Source organism: Haematobia irritans, chromosome 4, assembly GCF_050003625.1.
Source record: "Haematobia irritans isolate KBUSLIRL chromosome 4, ASM5000362v1, whole genome shotgun sequence".
In the NCBI taxonomy this organism is placed as follows: Eukaryota; Metazoa; Arthropoda; class Insecta; order Diptera; family Muscidae; genus Haematobia; species Haematobia irritans.
The window spans coordinates 13,092,647-13,113,303 of NC_134400.1; the positions used below are offsets into that span (position 1 = coordinate 13,092,647).

A 20,657-nucleotide genomic window follows, 5' to 3' on the forward strand; every position below is an offset into this window, starting at 1 on the left:
CCTATACGCAGAAAATTTTGAGGACATTTTCTATAGACAGAAAATTTTGAGAACATTTTCTATACAAAGAAAATTGTTAGAAAATTATCTGTAGACATAAAATTTCCCATACACCGCAAATTTTGAGGAAATTTTCTATAGACAAAAAATTTTGAGAAAATTTTATATACAAAGAAAATTGTTAGAAAATTAAAATTTTGATAAAATTTCCTATATACCGAAAATTTTGAGAAAATTTTATGTAGACATAAAATTTTGAGAAAATTTCCCATACACCGAAAATTTTCAGAAAATTTTCTATACAAAGAAAATTGTTAGAAAATTATCTATAGACATAACATTTTGATAAAATTTCCTATATACCGAAAATTTTGAAAAAATTTTATGTAGACATACAATTTTGAGAAAATTTCCTATATACCGAAAATTTTGAGAAAATTTTATGTAGACAGAAAATTTTGAAAAAAATTTCTAGAGACAGAATATTTCAGAATATTTCCTATACACCAAAAATTGGATATAACCAGAAAATTAAAAAAAAAATGTTTATAAACAGAAAATGCGAGCTAAACGGAGTTTCTCCTCTCCGACCAAATATCGAAAAATAAATTATGGAATGGTTAGGTCTACAAATTCGATAGGATGGGTTTTAGGGTATGCTATAGTCGTTCTCGCCTGACTTTCTACTTTACTCACTTGTTTTATTTCCAGATTGTGATTATAGGAAGTTTTTCTCAACTACTAACAGGACTTTAGTGTGTCTGGTATCTAAGTTGCCAGAGATATTTCACTGTTTCAATCATCACTGCAAAATTCTTTGTCCAGATCCGTATGAACTTTTCTTTGTGATCTCAAAACTTCCAAAGTATTGCAACTCCATCAACATTTCTACCCCTCCCCCCCGCACGCAGTACACTGTAGTTTATTTACACCATCATCAAGTTGGAGTGAATATTTCTGCTACTTTTTTCTGTTTGTAGAGTAATACAGGAACACTTTGACTGTATGTGTGTTCCATGTCCTTGTGTAGCAGTTTTGTATATTACGATTGTTTTTTTTTTTGCTGCATGAACATTGATTGAAACATTTTGCAAAAGAACCTTTTCTGGGTGGGATAGTCTTAACTTCAAATGCAGTTGCCTTTACGAGTAGGGAATGGGTTAAGTTATTCAAAGGGAATAACAGAAAAAAAAACAGCAAAAAATCAAGGACCAACGCCATGTAAACTCTCTTTCTCTCTAAATAACGCTCAAAAGGATAATAAAAAATCACTTTTGGGTTTGTATGTGTGTGCGTTATGTGTTTTCGAAAAATTGATGGAATTGAAATGATAGAAAAAAGCAAAATACTTTCCAAGTCATAGCCTTGCATGCCATTAAATCAGCGGGGATGTAGGAGATGCATGAATATTGAATGTATCTTGGATTTTGCTATAAATTTCCATGGTAATACTAGCACCGCATGACTTTCCCCTCTCTCTCTCTCTCTCTCTCTCTCTCTCTCTCAAAGGATATAGAGAGATTTTCTGCTCTTTTCCAAAATTTTTTGGATGCCATAGTTAAAGTGTTACCAAATTGCAAATCATTTGAAATTCTATGGGATTCTTAAACTTTATGACATTCGCCAATTGCTTTGCAATTTATCTCTTTTGCTTCATGGATGTTACAAAGATTTTCTTGGCATATCAATTTACCAAGAAAAATGAAGAGTATCAAACAATAGCCTTTTCGTTTGTAACACATAATTTATAATTTTTTTTGTCGAAGAAATCGAATAACGTCTGTATGAAAGATATAAAATTTTGACAAAATTTTTAGTAGAAATAACATATTGACAAAATTTTTTATAGAAATAAAAATTTGAAAAAAATTTTCTATAGAAATACAATTTTGAAAAAAAATTTCTAAAGAAATACAATTTTGAAAAAAAAAAAAAATTTTCTACAGAAATAAAATTTTTGCAAAAATTTTCTATATTTCATATATAAATGAAATTTTGACAAAATTTTCTATAGAAATGAAATTTGGCAAAAATTGCTTTGGAAATAAAAATTTTCAAAAATTTTCTTAGGAAATAAAATTTGGACAAAATTTTCTATAGAAATAAAATTTTCTACAGAAATAAAATTTTGCAAAAATTTTCTATAGAAATAAAATTTTGAGAAAATTTTTTATAGAAATTAAATTTTGACAAAATTTTCTATAGACATAAAATTTGAACATTTTTTTATAGAAATAAAATTTTGACAAAATTTTCTACCGAAATTAAATTTTGACGAAATTTTCTACCGAAATAAAATTTTGACAAAATTTTCTATAGAAATAAAATTTTGATAAAATTATCTACCGAAAAATGACAAAAATTTTTTACAGAAATAAAATTGTGACAAAATTTTCTATAGAAATAAAATTTTGATGAAATTTTCTACAGAAATTAAATTTTGACAAAATTTTCTATAGAAATAAAATTTTGACAAAATTTGCTATAGAAATTAAATTTTGACAATATTTTCTATAAAAATTTTGACAAGATTTTCCATATAGAAATAAAATTTTGTTAACATTTTTTATAGAAAAAAAAATTTTGACAAATTTTTCTATCGAAATAAAATTTTTGCAAAAATTTTCTATATTTCGTATATAAATGAAATGTTGACAAAATTTTCAATAGAAATGAAATTTGGCAAACATTTCTTTAGAAATAAAAATTTTTCTTGGAAATAAAATTTGGACCAAATTTTCTATAGAAATAACATTTTCTACAGAAATAAAATTTTGCAAAAATTTTCTATAGAAATAAAATTTGAACCATTTTTTTATAGAAATAAAATTTTGACAAATTTTGACAAAAGTTTCTATAGAAATAAAATTTTCACCAAATTGTCCATTGAAATTAAATTGTGACAAAATTTTCTATAGAAATAAAATTTTGACAAAATTTTCTATAGTAGTAAAATTTTATAAAATTATCTACAGAAATAAAATTTTGAAAAAATTTTCCATAGAAAAAAAAATTTGACAAAATTTTCTATAGAAATAAAATTTTGACAAAATTTCCTGCAGAATAAAATTTTGACAAAATTTTCTACCGAAATTAAATTTTGACAAAATTTTCTACCGACATAAAATTTTGACAAAATTTTCTATGGAAATAAAATTTTGACAGAATTTTCTATAGAAATAAAATTTTGACACAATTTTCTATAGAAATAAATATTTGACAAAATTTTCTATATAAATAAAATTTTGATAAAATTATCTACAGAAATAAAATTTTGATAAAACTTCCTACAGGATAAAATTTTGACAAAATTTTCTACCGAAATTAAATTTTGACAAAATTTTCTACCGAAATAAAATTTTGACAAAATTTTTTATAGAAATAAAATTTTGACGGAATTTTCTATAGAAATAAAATTTTGACACAATTTTCTATAGAAAAAAATATTTGACAAAATTTTCTACATAAATAAAATTTTGACAAAATTTTCTATAGAAATAAAATTTTGCAAAAATTTTCTACAGAAATAAAATTTTGACAACATTTTCTAGAGACATGAAATTTTAACCAAATTTTTTTATAGAAATAAAATTTTGACATATTCTAAAGAATTAAAATGTTGACAAAAGTTTCTATAGAAAAAAAAATCACCAAATTTTCCAAAGAAATTAAATTTTGAATCATGTTTTTTACAGAAATAAAAATTTGACAAAATTCTCTAAAGAAATCATGCAAAACCTTTTTTCGGAAGAAGAAATCAAATTTTGACAAAAGTTTCTATAGAAATAAAATTTTGACGAAATTTTCTACAGAAATTAAATTTTGACCAAATTTTCTATAGAAATCAAATTTTGACAAAATTTTCTATAGAAATATAATTTTGACGAGTTTTTCCATATAGAAATAAAATTTTATTAACATTTTTTATGGAAAAAAATTTTTTAACAAATTTTTCTATAGAAATAAAACTTTTGCAAAAATTTACTATATAAAAATTTGACAAATTTTTCTATAGAAATAAAACTTTTGTAAAAATTTTCTATAAATCGTATATAAATGAAATTTTGACAAAATTTTCTATAGAAATGAAATTTGGCAAAAATTGCTTTGGAAATAAAATTTTTCAAAAATTTTCTTTGGAAATAAAATTTGGACCAAATTTTCTATAGAGATAAAATTTTCTACAGAAATAAAATTTTGCAAAAATTTTCTATAGAAATAAAATTTTGAGAAAATTTTCTATAGAAATTAAATTTTGACAAAATTGTCTATAGACATAAAACTTGAACCATTTTTTTTATAGAAATAACATTTTGAAAAAATTTTCTAAAGAAATCAAATTTTGACAAAAGTTTCTATAGAAATAAAATATTCACCAAATTTTCTATAGAAATAAAATATTGACAAAAATTTTTATGGAAATAAAATTTTGACAAAATTTTCGATATAGAAATAAAATTTTGTTAAAATTTTTTATGGAAAAAAATTTTTGACAAAAATTTCTATAGAAATAAAATTTTGACAAAGTTTTCTATGGAAATAAAATTTTGCCAAATTTTTTTTTGAAATGAGATTTTACAAAAATTTTTATGGAAATAAAATTTTGACAAAATTTGTTATAGGAATAAAATTTTGTTAAAATTTTCTATAGAAAAAAATTTGGACAAAATTTTCTATAGAAATAAAATTTTGACCAAATTTTCTATAGAAATAAAATTTTGACCAAATTTTCTATAGAAATAAAATTTTGACAAAAATTTCTATAGAAATAACATTTTTAGAAAAATTTTCTGTATAAATGTGTTTAATTTGTTTTGTTATTGTTGGTGTCATCTTCAGCCATTACCATTGTTTTTATATCAGCTCAAACCCTTGCGTTGACTAAACTACGCAAGGCTTTGGGCTGAAATTTTCTTTGGTACCGGAGGGTCTAAAAAATTCGTTTTTGACTGTATTTAGGATAATTTTCATGTCTTGTTTGTTTTTCTTCTTTTTTATGTGAAACACTTTTAAGTTTAGTGGCAGTTGGAGCTCAAGGATATTGATTTGTTTTTTACTTTTTTATTTTCTGAAATTTATGGCTTACAATTCTATAGGTGATGCATAACTCTGATGTGGTCGCATGATTGAAATAACACCAAACTACAAACAAGACAGGAGATGATCATAAACTTGTGGGCTACAGTGCATTTTTTATGAGCCATCTATAGGATTCAATTCGACTCGATTCAATTGAATTGAATTGTGGCTCCAATGCAATAATACTTTGATACATTGTAAAGATATTTTTCTCAATGCTTCCTTCCTTTGGTGGCTATTTGTATTTGTTTTTACTTAGGCCACATCAAATGTCTGAAGAAAATAAGCTATTGGAGAAATTGGTTATAGAAACACTTCGGTAAAGGGGAATAAGTAACAAAAAAAACCAAATACTGAAAGGGGGTTTCTACACAAGGAAATTTTTGTCAAAATTTTATTTCTATAGAAAATGTTGTCAAAATGTTATATCTATAGAAAATTTTTATCAAAATTTTATTTCTATAGAAAATTTTTATCAAAATTTTATTTCTATAGAAAATTTTGTCAAAATTTTATTTCTATAAGAAGTTTTATCAAAATTTTATTTCTATAGGAAATTTTTTTAAGATTTTATTTCTATAGAAAATTTTATCAAAATTTTATTTCTATAGAAAATTTTGTCAAAATTTTATTTCTATAGAAATTTTTTTTCAAAATTTTATTTCTATAGAAAATTTTGTAAAAATTTTATTTCTATAGAAAATTTTGTAAAAATTTTATTTTCATAGGAAATTTTTTGAAATTTTTCTTTCTATAGAAAATTTTGTCAAAATTTTATTTCTATAGAAAATTTTGTCAAAATTTTATATCTATAGAAAATTTTTATCAAAATTTTATTTCTATTGAATTTTATTTCTATAGAAAATTTTTGCAAAATTTTCTTTCTATAGAAAATTTTTTGAAAATTTTCTTTCTATAGAAAATTTTTTAAAAATTTTACTTCTATAGAAAATTTTTGCAAAATTTTCTTTCTATAGAAAATCTTGTCAATATTTTATTTCTTTAGAAAACTTTGTCAAAATTTTATTTCTTTAGAAAATTTTGTCAAAATTTTATTTCTATAAGAAGTTTTATCAAAATTTTATTTCTATAGGAAATTTTTTTAAGATTTTATTTCTATAGAAAATTTTATCAAAATTTTATTTCTATAGAAAATTTTGTCAAAATTTTATTTCTATAAAAAATTTTTTTCAAAATTTTATTTCTATAGAAAATTTTGTAAAAATTTTATTTCTATAGAAAATTTTGTAAAAATTTTATTTTCATAGGAAATTTTTTGAAATTTTTCTTTCGATAGAAAATTTTGTCAAAATTTGATTTCTATAGAACATTTTTGCAAAATTTTATATCTATAGAAAATTTTTATCAAAATTTTATTTCTATAGAAAATTTTTGCAAATTTTTCTTTCTATAGAAAATTTTCTTTCTATAGAAAATTTTTTAAAAATTTTACTTCTATAGAAAATTTTTGCAAAATTTTCTTTCTATAGAAAATCTTGTCAAAATTTTATTTCTTTAGAAAACTTTGTCAAAATTTTATTTCTTTAGAAAATTTTGTCAAAATTTTATTTCTTTTGAAAATTTTGTCAAAATTTTGTTTCTATAGAAAATTTTTGCAAAATTTTCTTTCTATAGAAAATTTTTGCAAAATTTTCTTTCTATAGAAAATTTTTTGAAAATTTTCTTTCTATAGAAAATCTTGTCAAAGTTTTATTTCTTTAGAAAACTTTGTCAAAATTTTATTTCTACAGAAAATTTTGTCAAAATTTTATCAAAATTTTATTTCTTTAGAAAATTTTGTCAAAATTTTATTTCTTTTGAAAATTTTGTCAAAATGTTGTTTCTATAGAAAATTTTTGCAAAATTTTCTTTCTGTAGAAAATTTTTTGAAAATTTTCTTTCTATAGAAAAGTTTTGCAAAATTTTCTTTCTATAGAAAATCTTGTCAAAGTTTTATTTCTTTAGAAAACTTTGTCAAAATTTTATTTCTTTAGAAAATTTTGTCAAAATTTTATTTCTTTAGAAAATTTTGTCAAAATTTTCTTTCTATAGAAAATTTTTGCAAAATTTTCTTTCTATAGAAAATTTTTGGAAAATTTTATTTCTATAGAAAATTTTTAGAAAATTTTCTTTCTATAGAAAAGTTTTGCAAAATTTTCTTTCTATAGAAAATTTTTGCAAAATTTTCTTTCTATAGAAAATCTTGTCAAAATTTTATTTCTTTAGAAAACTTTGTCAAAATTTTATTTCTTTAGAAAATTTTGTCAACATTTTATTTCTTTAGAAAATTATTATTTCTTTTGAAAATTTTGTCAAAACTTTGTTTCTATAGAAAATTTTTGCAAAATTTTCTTTCTATAGAAAATTTTCTTTGTATAAAAAATTTTTGCAAAATTTTCTTTCTATAGAAAAGTTTTGCAAAATTTTCTTTCTATAGAAAACTTTGTCAAAGCTTTATTTCTTTAGAAAACTTTGTCAAAATTTTATTTCTTTAGAAAATTTTGTCAAAATTTTATTTCTTTAGAAAATTTTGTCAAAATTTTATATCTATAGAAAATTTTGTCAAAATTTTATATCTATAGAAAATTTTTATCAAAATTTTACTTCTATAGAAAAATTTTATTTCTATAGAAAATTCTTGCAAAATTTTATTTCTATAGAAAATTTTGTCCAAATTTTATTTCTATAGAAAATTTTTGCAAAATTTTATTTCTATAGAAAATTTTGTCCAAATTTTATTTCTATAGAAACTATATAGAATATATATAGAAAATTTTTTGAAAATTTTATTTCTATAGAAATTTTGTCAACATTTTATTTCTTTAGAAAATTTTGTCCAAATTTTATTTCTATAGAAAATTTTTGCAAAATTTTATTTCTATAGAAAATTTTGTCCAAATTTTATTTCTATAGAAACTTTTTGCAAAATTTTATTTCTATAGAAAATTTTTTGAAAATTTTACTTCTATAGAAAATTTTGTCCAAATTTTATTTCTATAGAAAATTTTTGCAAAATTTTATATCTATAGAAAATTTTTGCAAAATTTTATTTCTATAGGAAATTTTTATCAAAATTTTATTTCTATAGAAAATTTTTGCAAAATTTTCTTTCTATAGAAATTTTTGTGAAAATTTTCTTTCTATAGAAAATTTTTTTGAAAATTTTATTTCTATAGAAAATTTTGTCAAAATTTTATTTCTTTAGAAAATGTTGTCAAAATTTTATTCCTTTAGAAAATTTTGTTAAAATTTTATTCCTTTAGAAAATTTTGTTAAAATTTTATATATATAGAAAATTTTTATCAAAATTTTATTTCTATAGAAAATTTTTGAAGAATTTTCTTTCTATAGAAAATCTTGTCAATATTTTATTTCTTTAGAAAATTTTGTCAAAATTTTATTTCTTTAGAAAATTTTTTTGAAAAATTTTTTTTGTTTTGAAAATTTTTTTAAAATTTTATTTCTATAGAAAATTTTGTCAAAATTCTATTTCTTTAGAAAATGTTGTCAAAATTTTATTTCTTTAGAAAATTTTTTGAACATTTAATATAGAAAATTTTTATCAAAATTTTATTTCTATAGAAAATTTTTATCAAAATTTTATTTCTATAGAAAATTTTTTCAAAATTTTATTTCTATAGAAAATTTTTGCAAAATTTTCTTTCTATAGAATTTTTTTGTGAAAATTTTCTTTCTATAGAATTTTTTTTTGAAAATTTTCTTTCTATAGAAAATTTTGACAAAATTTTCTTTCTATAGAAAATTTTGTCAAAATTTTATATCTATGGAATATTGTGTCCAAAATTTTATTTCTGTAGAAAATTTTTTTAAAATTTTCAGCTCTAAAAACAAAACTTAGTTTGTTTAAAATTTCGTTCCTCAGAGAAGAAAATTCTTCATTCCGCGTGGTCAATTTTCACAAAATCGCCGACATCCAAGGCATAATCTCATGCTAATATCCTTACATTATGGTAGACATGAGTTATTGAACAAATTGTGTATTTTTACAGGCTATTAAATATTTTCTTCTCTTTCTCTTTTTGATTTGGTTCCTCCTTTGATTTCATGTTCATCGTTTGTAAGCCATTTATTTTGTTTGAAATTTTCCCAAGTTGTTTTTTTTTTTTTTTGGGTTTTCGTTTGCTCTCTTTTCTGGATGTAACATTTAGCTCATTATCCATAATATGGTTTGGTGTGTAATAACACAAATATTTTTCAATGTTTTGCGATTTTCTTTTATTGATTGACCATTACAATGTGCAACAACTCATTTTATTGTTGGCCATAAATTCCAAGGGACAGACAGCAAACGACTTTGCGAACACACCCCGGGAAAGAAAATGTTCTACTTAGTAGAGGGAAAACCCCCAAAAAATAAAACATGCTATAAAAATGGTAATAATTCTCACATTTTCGCAGAGTTCCATGATGATAAATATCCAAAAAGGAGATGACCCATGGACAAGGCTACCAGGCTTGTTTGTATTTTGGTGAAGAAGCGAACTCATTTCTTATGCTTGAATTTTAAAACAATCATCAGCATTTAGCTTGAAATATATGGAACAGTTACTTTTTACTTTCTTTGTCACAGGATGGAGATTTTTGGCCATAGATATCATCTCATACATATATCAAATGAAACCTTTTGACAAATAAATTCAACTTTTTTCAAATTCAATGCAACTTTTTATCAATTCAAATACAATCGATTAAAATGAAATTATACTATAATTTCAATTTTTTTTTTCTTTTTTCAGATTAAAATCAAAGGATTTGGAGTAACCATCAAATATTCTCAAAAGGTAAGTTGTCATATACTGTGCTATAGTTGCGTATAGATTTTCTAAGGGACTTACTATAAAATGTTATTGACTGAGATAGAAAACTCACGCCCATGTGGAAGCTCTAAGAATTCATTTCATAGAAATGAAATTTTGACAAAATTTCTTATAGAAATAAAATTTTCTATAGAAATAAGTATTTGAAAAAATTTTCTATAGAAATAAAATTTTGCAAAAAAAAAATTATAGAAAAAAACTATAAAATTTTCTACAAAAAAAAAAAACTTTTGACAAAATTTCCAATAGAAATAAAATTTTGAGAAAATTTTCTATAGAAATAAAATGTTGACAAAATTTTCTATAGAAATAAAATTTTGGCAAAATTTCCAATAGAAATAAAATTTTGAGAAAATTTTCTATAGAAATAAAATGTTGACAAAATTTTCTACAGAACTAAAATGTTGACAAAATTGTCTACAGAAATGAAATTATGACCAAATTTTCTATAGACACAAAATGTTATCCAAATTTTCTATAGAAATGAAACATTAACAAAATTTATATATATTTCCTTATTTTCTAGAATAGGTTAGGTGAAGTTAGGTGGCAGCCGGATGTATCAGGCTCACTTAGACTATTCAGTCCATTGTGATACCACATTGGTGAACTTCTCTCTTATCACTGAGTGCTGCCCAATTCCATGTTAAGCTCAATGACAAGGGATCTCCTTTTTATAGGCGAGTCCGAACGGCGTTCCACATTGCAGTGAAACCACTTAGAGAAGCTTTGAAACCCTCAGAAATGTCACCAGCATTACTGAGGTGGGATAATCCACCGCTGAAAAACTTTTTGGAATCGAATCCACGACCTTGTGTATGCAAGGCGGGCATGCACCGTAGTGCAATGGTTAGCATGCCCACCAATACTTTCTAGAATAAGTATTGGTGGATGTTAATTGAACCTTTAGCCATATTTTTATTTTTTTGCTTATTTGGTTTGCACTTATATATTCAATACTTTTTTCGAAAAATTCATTCATATTGTTATTTAATTAAATGATAAATTTATTTTAGATTTTATATAATTAATTAGATATAGTGGCAATGCGCTATTACTGGCTTATTGTTTTGTCTTAGATAAAATAAAAATAACAAATAAAAAAAAAAAAAAAATAAAATTTTTACAAATTTCCTATAGAAATTAAATTTTGAGAAAATTTTCTATAGAAATAAAATTCTGACAAAATTTGCTATAGATATAAAATTTTGACAAAATTTTCTATAGAAATAAAATTTTGAGAAAATTTTCTATAGAAATGAAATTTTGACAAAATTTTCTATAGAAATAAAATTTAGAGAAAATTTTCTAAAGAAATTAATGTTAGACAAAAATTTCTATAAAAATTAAATTTTGACATAATTTTCTATAGAAATAAAATCTTGAGAAAATTTTCTATAGAAAGAAAAGTTAGACAAAATTTACTATAAAAATTAAATTATGACAAAATTTTCTTTAATTTTTTTTTTTTTGACAAAAATTTCTACTAAAATAAAATTTTGCAAAAATTTTCTATGGAAATTAAATTTTGAGAAAATTTTCTATAGAAATGAAATTTTGACAAAATTTTCTATAGAAATAAAATTTTGACATAATTTTCTATAGAAATAAAATTTTGAAAAAATTTTCTATAGAAATAAAATTTTAGTAAATTTTCTATAGAAATAAAAGTTAGACAAAATTTTCTATAAAAATAAAATTTTGAAAAATTTTTTATAGAAATTAAATTATATAATTAAATTATATAATTATATAAATAATTTTCTATAGAAATAATTTTTTTTTTTTCAAAAATGTTCTATAGAAATAAAACTTTGACAAAATTTTCTATAGAAATAAAATGTTGACATAATTTTCTATAGAAATAAAATTTTGCGAAAATGTTCTATAGAAATAAAACTTTGACAAAATTTTCTATAGAAATCAAACTTCTGCAAAAAACTTTCTATAGAAATAAAATTTTGACAAAATTTTCTATTGGAATAAAATTTTTAAAATTTTTCCAAAAGAAATAAAATTTTCCATTTTCTATGGAAAAATTTTTAGAAATTTATAAAAATTTGCTATAAAAATAAAATGTTGAGAAAATTTTCTATAGAAATAAAATTTTGACAAAATTTCCTTAGAAATCAAACTTCTGCAAAAAATTTTCTATAGAAATAAAATTTTGACAAAATTTTCTATCGGAATAAAATTGTTACAAACTTTCATTCGCCCGAACCGAAACATGTACAGTCCAGGCGTGTATAGATTTGTATCTGGCGTTTTCTTTTCAATGGCTCTATAACCATGTTCCTTAATCTATATCTGTCCATAAAGCTCGAAAAATAATTGTATAATTAGATATAATGCATTTGGACGTCAATTGCCTGTTTCGGTATCAGGCTAACATGAAATATAATGAAATGAAATTTTGATACAAGTTTCTATAGAAATAAAATTGTAATAAAATTTTCTTTAAAAATAAAATTTTGACAAAATTTTCTACAAAAATAAAATTTTGACAAAATTTTCTACAAAAATACATTTTTGACAAAATTTTCTACAAAAATAATTTTTTGCAAAAATTTTCTATAAAAATAAAATTTTGAAAAATTTTCTATGCAAAAAAAATTTTTGACAACATTTTCTTTAAAAAATAAAATTTTGACAAAATTTTCTATAAAAAAATAAAATTTTGACAAAAATTTCTATAAAAAAAATAAAATTTTGACAAAATTTTCTACAAAAATACAATTTTGCAAAACTTTTCTATAGAAATTAAATTTTAAGAAAATTTTTTATAGAAATAACATTTTGAGAAAATTTTCTTTTGTCAAAATAAATTTTTGACAAAATTTTCTATCAGAATAAAATTGTTACAAACTTTCCAAAAGAAATAAAATTTTGAATTTTCTATGGAAAAGCATTTTTGACAAAATTTCCTATAAAAAATGAAATTTTGAAATAATTCCTAAAGAAATCCAATTGATACAATTTTCTATAGAAATAAAATTTTTTGACAAAATCTTCTACAAAAAAAAATTTTGCAAAAATTTTCTATGGAAATTAAATTTTGTGAAAATTTTCTATAGAAATAAAATTTTGACAAATTTTCTATAAAAATAAAAATTTGGCAAAATTTTCTATAAAAAATAAAATTTTACAAAATTTTCTATAAAAAATAAAATTTTGACAAAATTTTCTACAAAAATAACATTTTGCAAAACTTTTCTATAGAAATTAAATTTTAAGAAAAATTTCTATAGAAATAACATTTTGAGAAAATTTTCTATAGAAATAAAATTTTGACAAAATTCTCTATCGGAACAAAATTGTTACAAACTTTCCAAAAGAAATACAATTTTAACAAAATTTTCTATGGAAAAGCAATTTTGACAAAATTTCCTATAAAAAATAAAATTTTGAAAAAAATGCCTAAAGAAATGAAATTTTGATACAATTTTTTATGGAAATAAAATTTGAAGAAAATTTTCTATAAAAAAAAAAAAAATTGAGAAAATTTTCTAAAAAAAAAATTCTATGGAAATTAAATTTTGAGAAAATTTTCTATAAAAATAAAATTTTGACAAAATTTTCTATAAGAATGAAATTTTGACAAAATTTTCTATAAAACATAAAATTTTGACAAAATTTTCTATAAAACATAAAATTTTGGCAAAATTTTCTATAAAAAATAAAATTTTGACAAAATTTTCTACAAAAATAAAATTTTGCAAAACTTTTCTATAGAAATTAAATTTTGAGAAAATTTTCTATAGAAATAAAATTTTGGCAGAATTTTCTATCGGAATAAAATTGTTACAAGCTTTCCAAAAGAAATAAAATTTTGACAAAATTTTCTATGGAAAAGCAATTTTGACACAATTTCCTATAAAAAATAAAATTTTGAAAAAAAAAATCCTTAAGAAATGAAATTTTGATACAATTTTCTATAGAAATAAAATTTTCTTTAAACATACAATTTTGACAAAATTTTCTACAAAAATTAAATTTTACAAAAATTTTCTATGGAAATTAAATTTTGAGAAAATTTTCTATAGAAATAAAATTGTGACAAAATTTTCTATAAAAATAAAATTTTGACAAAATTTTCTATAAAAAATAAAATTTTGACAAAATTTTTTATAAAAATAAAATTTTGACAAATTTTTTTATAAAAAATAAAATTTTGACAAAATTTTCTATCAAAAATAAAATTTTGACAAAATTTTCTACAAAAATAAAATTTTGCAAAACTTTTCTATAGAAAATAAATTTTAAGAAAATTTTCCATAGAAATAACATTCTGAGAAAATTTTCTATAGAAATAAAATTTTGACAAAATTTTCTATCGGAATAAAATTGTTACAAACTTTCCAAAAAAAATAAAATTTTGACAAAATTTTCTATGGAAAAGCAATTTTGACAAAATTTCCTATAAAAAATAAAATTTTGAAAAAAATTCCTAAAGAAATGAAATTTTTATACAATTTTCTATAGAAATAAAATTTTCTTTAAAAATAAAATTTTGACAAAATTCCTATAAAAAATAAAATTTTGAAAAAAAAATCCTAAAGAAATTAAATTTTGATACAATTTTCTATAGAAATAAAATTTTGACAAAATTTTCTACAAATATTAAATTTTGAGAAAATTTTCTATAGAAATAAAATTGTGACAAAATTTTCTATAAAAATTTAATTTTAACAAAATTTTCTATAAAAAATAAAATTTTGACAAAATTTTCTATAAAAATAAAATTTTGACAAAATTTTCTATAGAAATAAAATTTTGAAAAAATTTTCTATAAAAATTAAATTTTGACAAAATTTTCTAAAAAAATTAAATTTTGACAAAATTTTCTATAGAAATAAAATTTTGAAAAAATTTTCTATAAAAATTAAATTTTGACAAACTTTTCTATAAAAAATAAAATTTTGACAAAATTTTCTATAAAAAATAAAATTTTGACAAAATTTTCTACAAAATTAAAATTTTGCAAAACTTTTCTATAGAAATTAAATTTTGAGAAAATGTTCTATAGAAATAAAATTTTGAGAAAGTTTTCTATAGAAATAAAATTTTTGATAAATATAAAAATTTCACAAAATTTTCATAAAAATATAATTTTGACAAAATTTTCTTTATAGAAAATAAAAATAAAATTTTGACAAAATTTTCTAGAAAAATATAACTCTGTAAAAATGTTCTATAAAAATAAAACTTTGACAAAATTTTCTATAGAAATTAAATTTTGAGAAAATTTTCTGCAGAAATCAAATTTTGACAAAATTGCCTATAGGAATAAAATTTTAACAAATCCTTATATTTAAGGACCTTTAATCGTTAAAAAAATTGTTACTTTACGAGTATTTCATTGCAAAGCGTAATCCAAATTACAAATACTCCGGATATGACAGGTTTCATATGACATATACATACACACATATATTTTTATGTGATTCTTACTAAAAGCATAAATACAATGAATATCATAAGCTCTTAAAAACATCAATTAAAAATAATTAATTATTTAATCATTGCTAACGGAATGTTGTTAATTTCTGGCTCCTTTCATTATCATAAATTTATTTGGATAAAATCATGCAAATAAATAAATGAATGATAGCAATTTAAATTATTTTCCATCAATCGGATTTTAATGCAGAAAAATTGTATGTAGAGTGTGGCTGATATGTACTGCAATCAGCTCCAGATTGCTATTTTGTATAGCACCTATATAGATCAATCTCCCGATTTGACTTCTTTATCGCTAGTATTACAATTTTATTAGGTCTGGGAAAAGTTTCACAAAAAATTTTTTTTTTTTTTGAAAAATAAACTAAAACATAACATTTTTGTATTGCAATAAAAATGTATTAATTTTAGTAGCAAGCAAAGTGACTTTTGTTTTCTGTGTACTCTAAATTATACGAGTAGTAATTATTTATTCTTGCAATACAATTAAAATTGATTTTAATTGAAGTATTGATGAGGCAGAAAATATAATGCAAAACATAATAGTTCTTGTCCAGAAAAAAACCAACAACACCAACATCGGCAACAATTTTATGACTGCAATGCTAATTTATACAATTATTATGGGAGAAAAATATTTTCAAAATTTTCCAGTTGATTTTATTTTTGCCATACAATCTCGCCTGGGAATATGGAATGTTTTGCTGGCAATGCTAATTGAACACCCGCTTGCCGCGTTACACTTCACTATCGAGAAGTTCGTCGAAATAATTTACATTACAAATTCAATTATAATAATAAAAATTTAATATAAAATTTAAGCGTATAACTGTAAAAACTAATGATTGTTTTTAATTTATTTGATTTACTAATAGAACGCATGAACGTAATGTCAATAAAGCGTAATCATCATCAGCGATACTAAAGCTGAATACTGGATGAGCCATGAAAATTCTTTTATGATGATCAGATAAACTGATGAGGCTCATTGTACGTTATAGAGGTTTAAGCAAATGAGAATGGGAATATGTGGTGAATTTAATTTACACAGAACAAAAAAAGACCGTTGTTTAATTAAAAAATAAAATTAAATTAATTTTATGTTGAAAGAAACAATTAGATTTGTTTTAATTTATTTACAAAAAATTATTTTTGTAATTTTTTTTTAAGAAATTTTTGCCAAAATTTAATTTCTATAAAAAATTTTATCACAAGTCAATTCTATAGAAAATTTTTGCAAAATTTTATTTCTATAGAAAATTTTTGCAAAATTTTATTTCTATAGAAAATTTTTGCACAATTTTATTTCTATAGAAAATTTTTGCAAAATTTTATTTCTATAGAAAATTTTGTCAAAATTTTATTTCTATAGAAAATTTTTGCAAAATTTTATTTCTATAGGAAATTTTGTCAAAACTTAATTTCTATAGGAAATTTTGTCAAAATTTTCTATCTATAGCAAATTTTGTAAGAATTTTATATCAATGGAAAATGTTGTCATAATTTTATATCTATAGAAAATTTTGTCAAAATTTTATTTCTATAGAAGGTTAGGTTAGTTAGGTTAGGTGGCAGCCCGAAGTATCAGGCTCACTTAGACTATTTAGTCCATTGTGATACCACATTGGTGAACTTCTCTCTTATCACTGAGTGCTGCCCGGTTCGATGTTAAGCGCAAAGGGACCTCCTTTTTATAGCCGAGTCCGAACGGCGTTCCACATTGCAGTGAAACCACCTAGAGAAGCTTTGAAACCCTCAGAAATTTCACCAGCATTACTGAGGTGGGATAATCCACCGTTGTAAAACTTTTTGGTGTTCGGTCGAAGCAGGAATCGAATCCACGACCTTGTGTATGCAAGGCGGGCATGCTAACCATTGCACCACGATGGCTCCAATTTTCCATAGAAAATTTTGTCAAAATTTTATTTATATAGAAAATTTTGTCAAAATTTTATTTATATAGAAAATTTTGTCAAAATTTTATTTCTATAGAAAATTTTGTAAAAATTTTATTTCTATAGAAAATTTTGTCAAAATGTTATTTCTATAGAATTTTATTTCTGTAGAAAATTTCGCAACGTTATTTCTATTGAAAATTTCGTCAAATTTTCTTTTTCGTCAATGTTTAGTTTTTTTTTTTTTTTTTTTGAAAATTTTATTTCTATAATTTTTTTTTTCAAAATTTCAATTAAATAGATTTTTTTATACCCTGCGCCACACTGTGGAACAGGGTATTATAAGTTAGTGCATATGTTTGTAACACTCAGAAGGAGACGAGATAGACACATGGTGTCTTTGGCAATAATGCTCAGGGTGGGTCCCTGAGTCGATATAACCATGTCCGTCTGTCCGTCCGTCCGTCCGTCTGTCTGTGAACACATTTTTGTGATCAAAGTCTAGGTCGCAATTTAAGTCCAATAGCTTTCAAATTTGGCACATGTTCCTAATTTGGGTCAGAATAGAACCCTATTGATTTTGGAAGAAATCGGTTCAGATTTAGATATAGCTACCATATATATCTTTCGCCCGATATGCACTAATATGGTCCTAAAAGCCAGAGTTTTGGCCCAAGTTGGTTGAAATTTTGCACAGGGAGTAGATTTAGCATTGTAGCTATGTGTGCCAAATGTGGTTGAAATTGATTCAGATTTAGATATAGCTCACATATATATCTTTCGCCCGATATGCACTTATATGGACCCAGAAGCTAGAGCTTTATCCCGATTAGCTTGAAATTTTGCACAAATAGTACAATTGGTAGTATAGTCATGTGTGCAAAATTTGATTAAAATCGGTTCAGATTTAAATATAGCTTCCATATATATTTTTCGCCCGATATGGACTTATATGGCCCCAGAAGCCAGAGCTTTATCCCGATTAGCTTGAAATTTTGCACAAATAGTACAATTGGTAGTATAGTCATGTGTGCCAAATTTGATTAAAATCGGTTCAGATTTAAATATAGCTTCCATATATATTTTTCGCCCGATATGGACTTATATGGCCCCAGAAGACAGAGTTTTGGCCCAATTTGGTTGAAATTTTTCACTAGGAGTACAATTAGTAATATAGTCATGTGTGCCAAATTTGATTAAAATCGGTTCAGATTTAGATATAGCTCCCATAAATAACATTCGCCCGATATGGACTAATATGGTCCTAGAAGACAGAGTTTTGGCCCAATTTGGTTGAAATTTCGCACTAGGAGTACAATTAGTAGTGTTATCACGTGTGCTACATTTTATTGAAATCGGTTCAAATTTAGATATAGCTCCCATATATATCTTTCGCCCGATATGGACTTATATGACCCCAGAAGCCAGAATTTTGGGCCAATTTGGTTGAAATTTTGCACTAAGAGTACAACTAGTAGTGTAGTCAAGTGTACCAAGTTTGATTGAAATCAGTTCAGATTTAGATATAGCTCCCATATATATCGTTCGTCCGATTTACACTCAAATGACAAAAGTGACAAATCTTTTAAACCGATTTACTTGAAATTTTGCACAGGAAGTAGAATTAACATTCCAACTGTCTGTACCAAATTTGGTTGCAAATACCAACGTTTTCCTTGTAAAATCGCCTAATTTTTTTTTTAGATTTATTGGTATAATTAAAAACCCTACACCCCAAATTATTTTTTAACGAATTTGGCTATATTACCACACTAATTGAACGATCTCCTTTTCTATTTCTTCTAATGTATTTAAATCTTAACTTTGTTCCGTGGAATAGGAAGTCTCATAGAATATGAAATTTACACAAAAATCATTCAAGCCACAAACAACTATTTTTAAAATCCATGTGATATTTTATATATGTATAAACAGGCGGTGTTAAGCTTACGTTTCACATGAGAAAACCAAAAATAAAAGTACAAAAATAATATAAGCTTACGAAATTATTTGCAAAATCCTAACATTGTGTTCCACCCTAGTGCATTAGCCGACTTAAATTTTGAGTCTATAGATTTTGTAGAAGTCTATCAAATTCTGTCCAGATCGAATGGTATTTAAATGTATGTATTTGGGACAAACCTTTATATATAGCCCCCAACACAAAGTGGTGCAGGGTATAATATAGTCGCCCGACTTTAGACTTTCCTTACTTGTTTTTTTAAAAATTTCATTTCTCTGGCATTTACTTCTTCACTTAATGAATAGAAATTTCGATTCTCCCAATTGATTTACGTCCTTGGCATCTATAGAGCCACGGACATTCAATGCTACTTGCATTCTGTCCCACAATATTAATTTATTAATACCCTCCTCCATGGTCGAGGAACAAATTCTAATATATAGCCTATAGCATAGAAATTTCATTTCTAATTTTCTTGCAAATCAACTTTGTATGTTCATTTGGGGAAAATATTTTTCCCCCAAATAACAATTGAAATATTTTAACGACCATAGCTCACATATCACTTGTATTCATTTTATGGTGGGCTATATGCCATAGTATGTGTGGTATACCTCAGTTATTTGCATTGGGCATTTGGTCTAAGCTATGGTCGAATGGTTGGTAGATGGTGTCAATAAGAATTTTGTTATTTTATGCCTACATGGGAGAAATTGTCCATGCTCGCATAACATACATATCTGTAAATGTTAGAACATGGTATTGCTCATTATTTAGCATAACACGAGTGTAATAATGCAAATTCTTGTATAGAATAACATGTATGTATACGTTTATCATATACAGTAAAGCAAGAGCATGAATACATCCAGTAGGGAGAGAGAGAAAGAGTGAGGGCGAATATATCACTTCAATAAATTGCTTTAGAATTGTGTAGTCATGCACACTCTCACTCTCGCTCTCTCTCTCTCTCTCTGTTGGTCTTTGTTATTTCTGTCCATGTGTGGCTGAGAGTGCGTGTGTGTTATTTTTCAAATCATTTGTAATTCGTATATCATGGCCTATAAGAGTTATTAGAGATCAGGCCCCTCAAAACCTAAACAAATCACCAAAATCTTTCCAAATTTCTTTCTTATATTTGCTGCTGGGTATTAAATCCATCCTCGTGCCGTTATAAATACTGAAACCATGTTGGGTATCTATGATTTTATCTTCTATGCAAACTATGCAGCACTAATGATAAACAATTGGAATTTTTGAGGTGGTTTTTGGGGTAGACAGTTAGATATATAGGAGATATCTATTTATGTCTATGTATTAGTGTGATATCTGCTATTCTGTATGTGTAGAGCCATTTGTATAGATTCGTAGGCGCTATTCGCTTCGTTTCCTTAGCTGTGTCTATGGTGTGTTGTGTTACTA

The 20,657-nt window shown here is 23.2% G+C and overlaps 1 protein-coding gene across 2 annotated transcripts in view; it reads left to right on the plus strand.

The window, feature by feature from the left end:
- Positions 1-20,657, plus strand: part of LOC142237163 (Ig-like and fibronectin type-III domain-containing protein 2) — a 521,807-nt gene that overhangs the window by 234,599 nt on the left and 266,551 nt on the right. For both annotated transcript variants that reach the window (XM_075308520.1, XM_075308521.1), the window contains exon 3: positions 9,837-9,881. The gene's annotated coding sequence lies outside the window, so the exon portion shown is untranslated. The remainder of the gene's footprint in view (positions 1-9,836; positions 9,882-20,657) is intronic.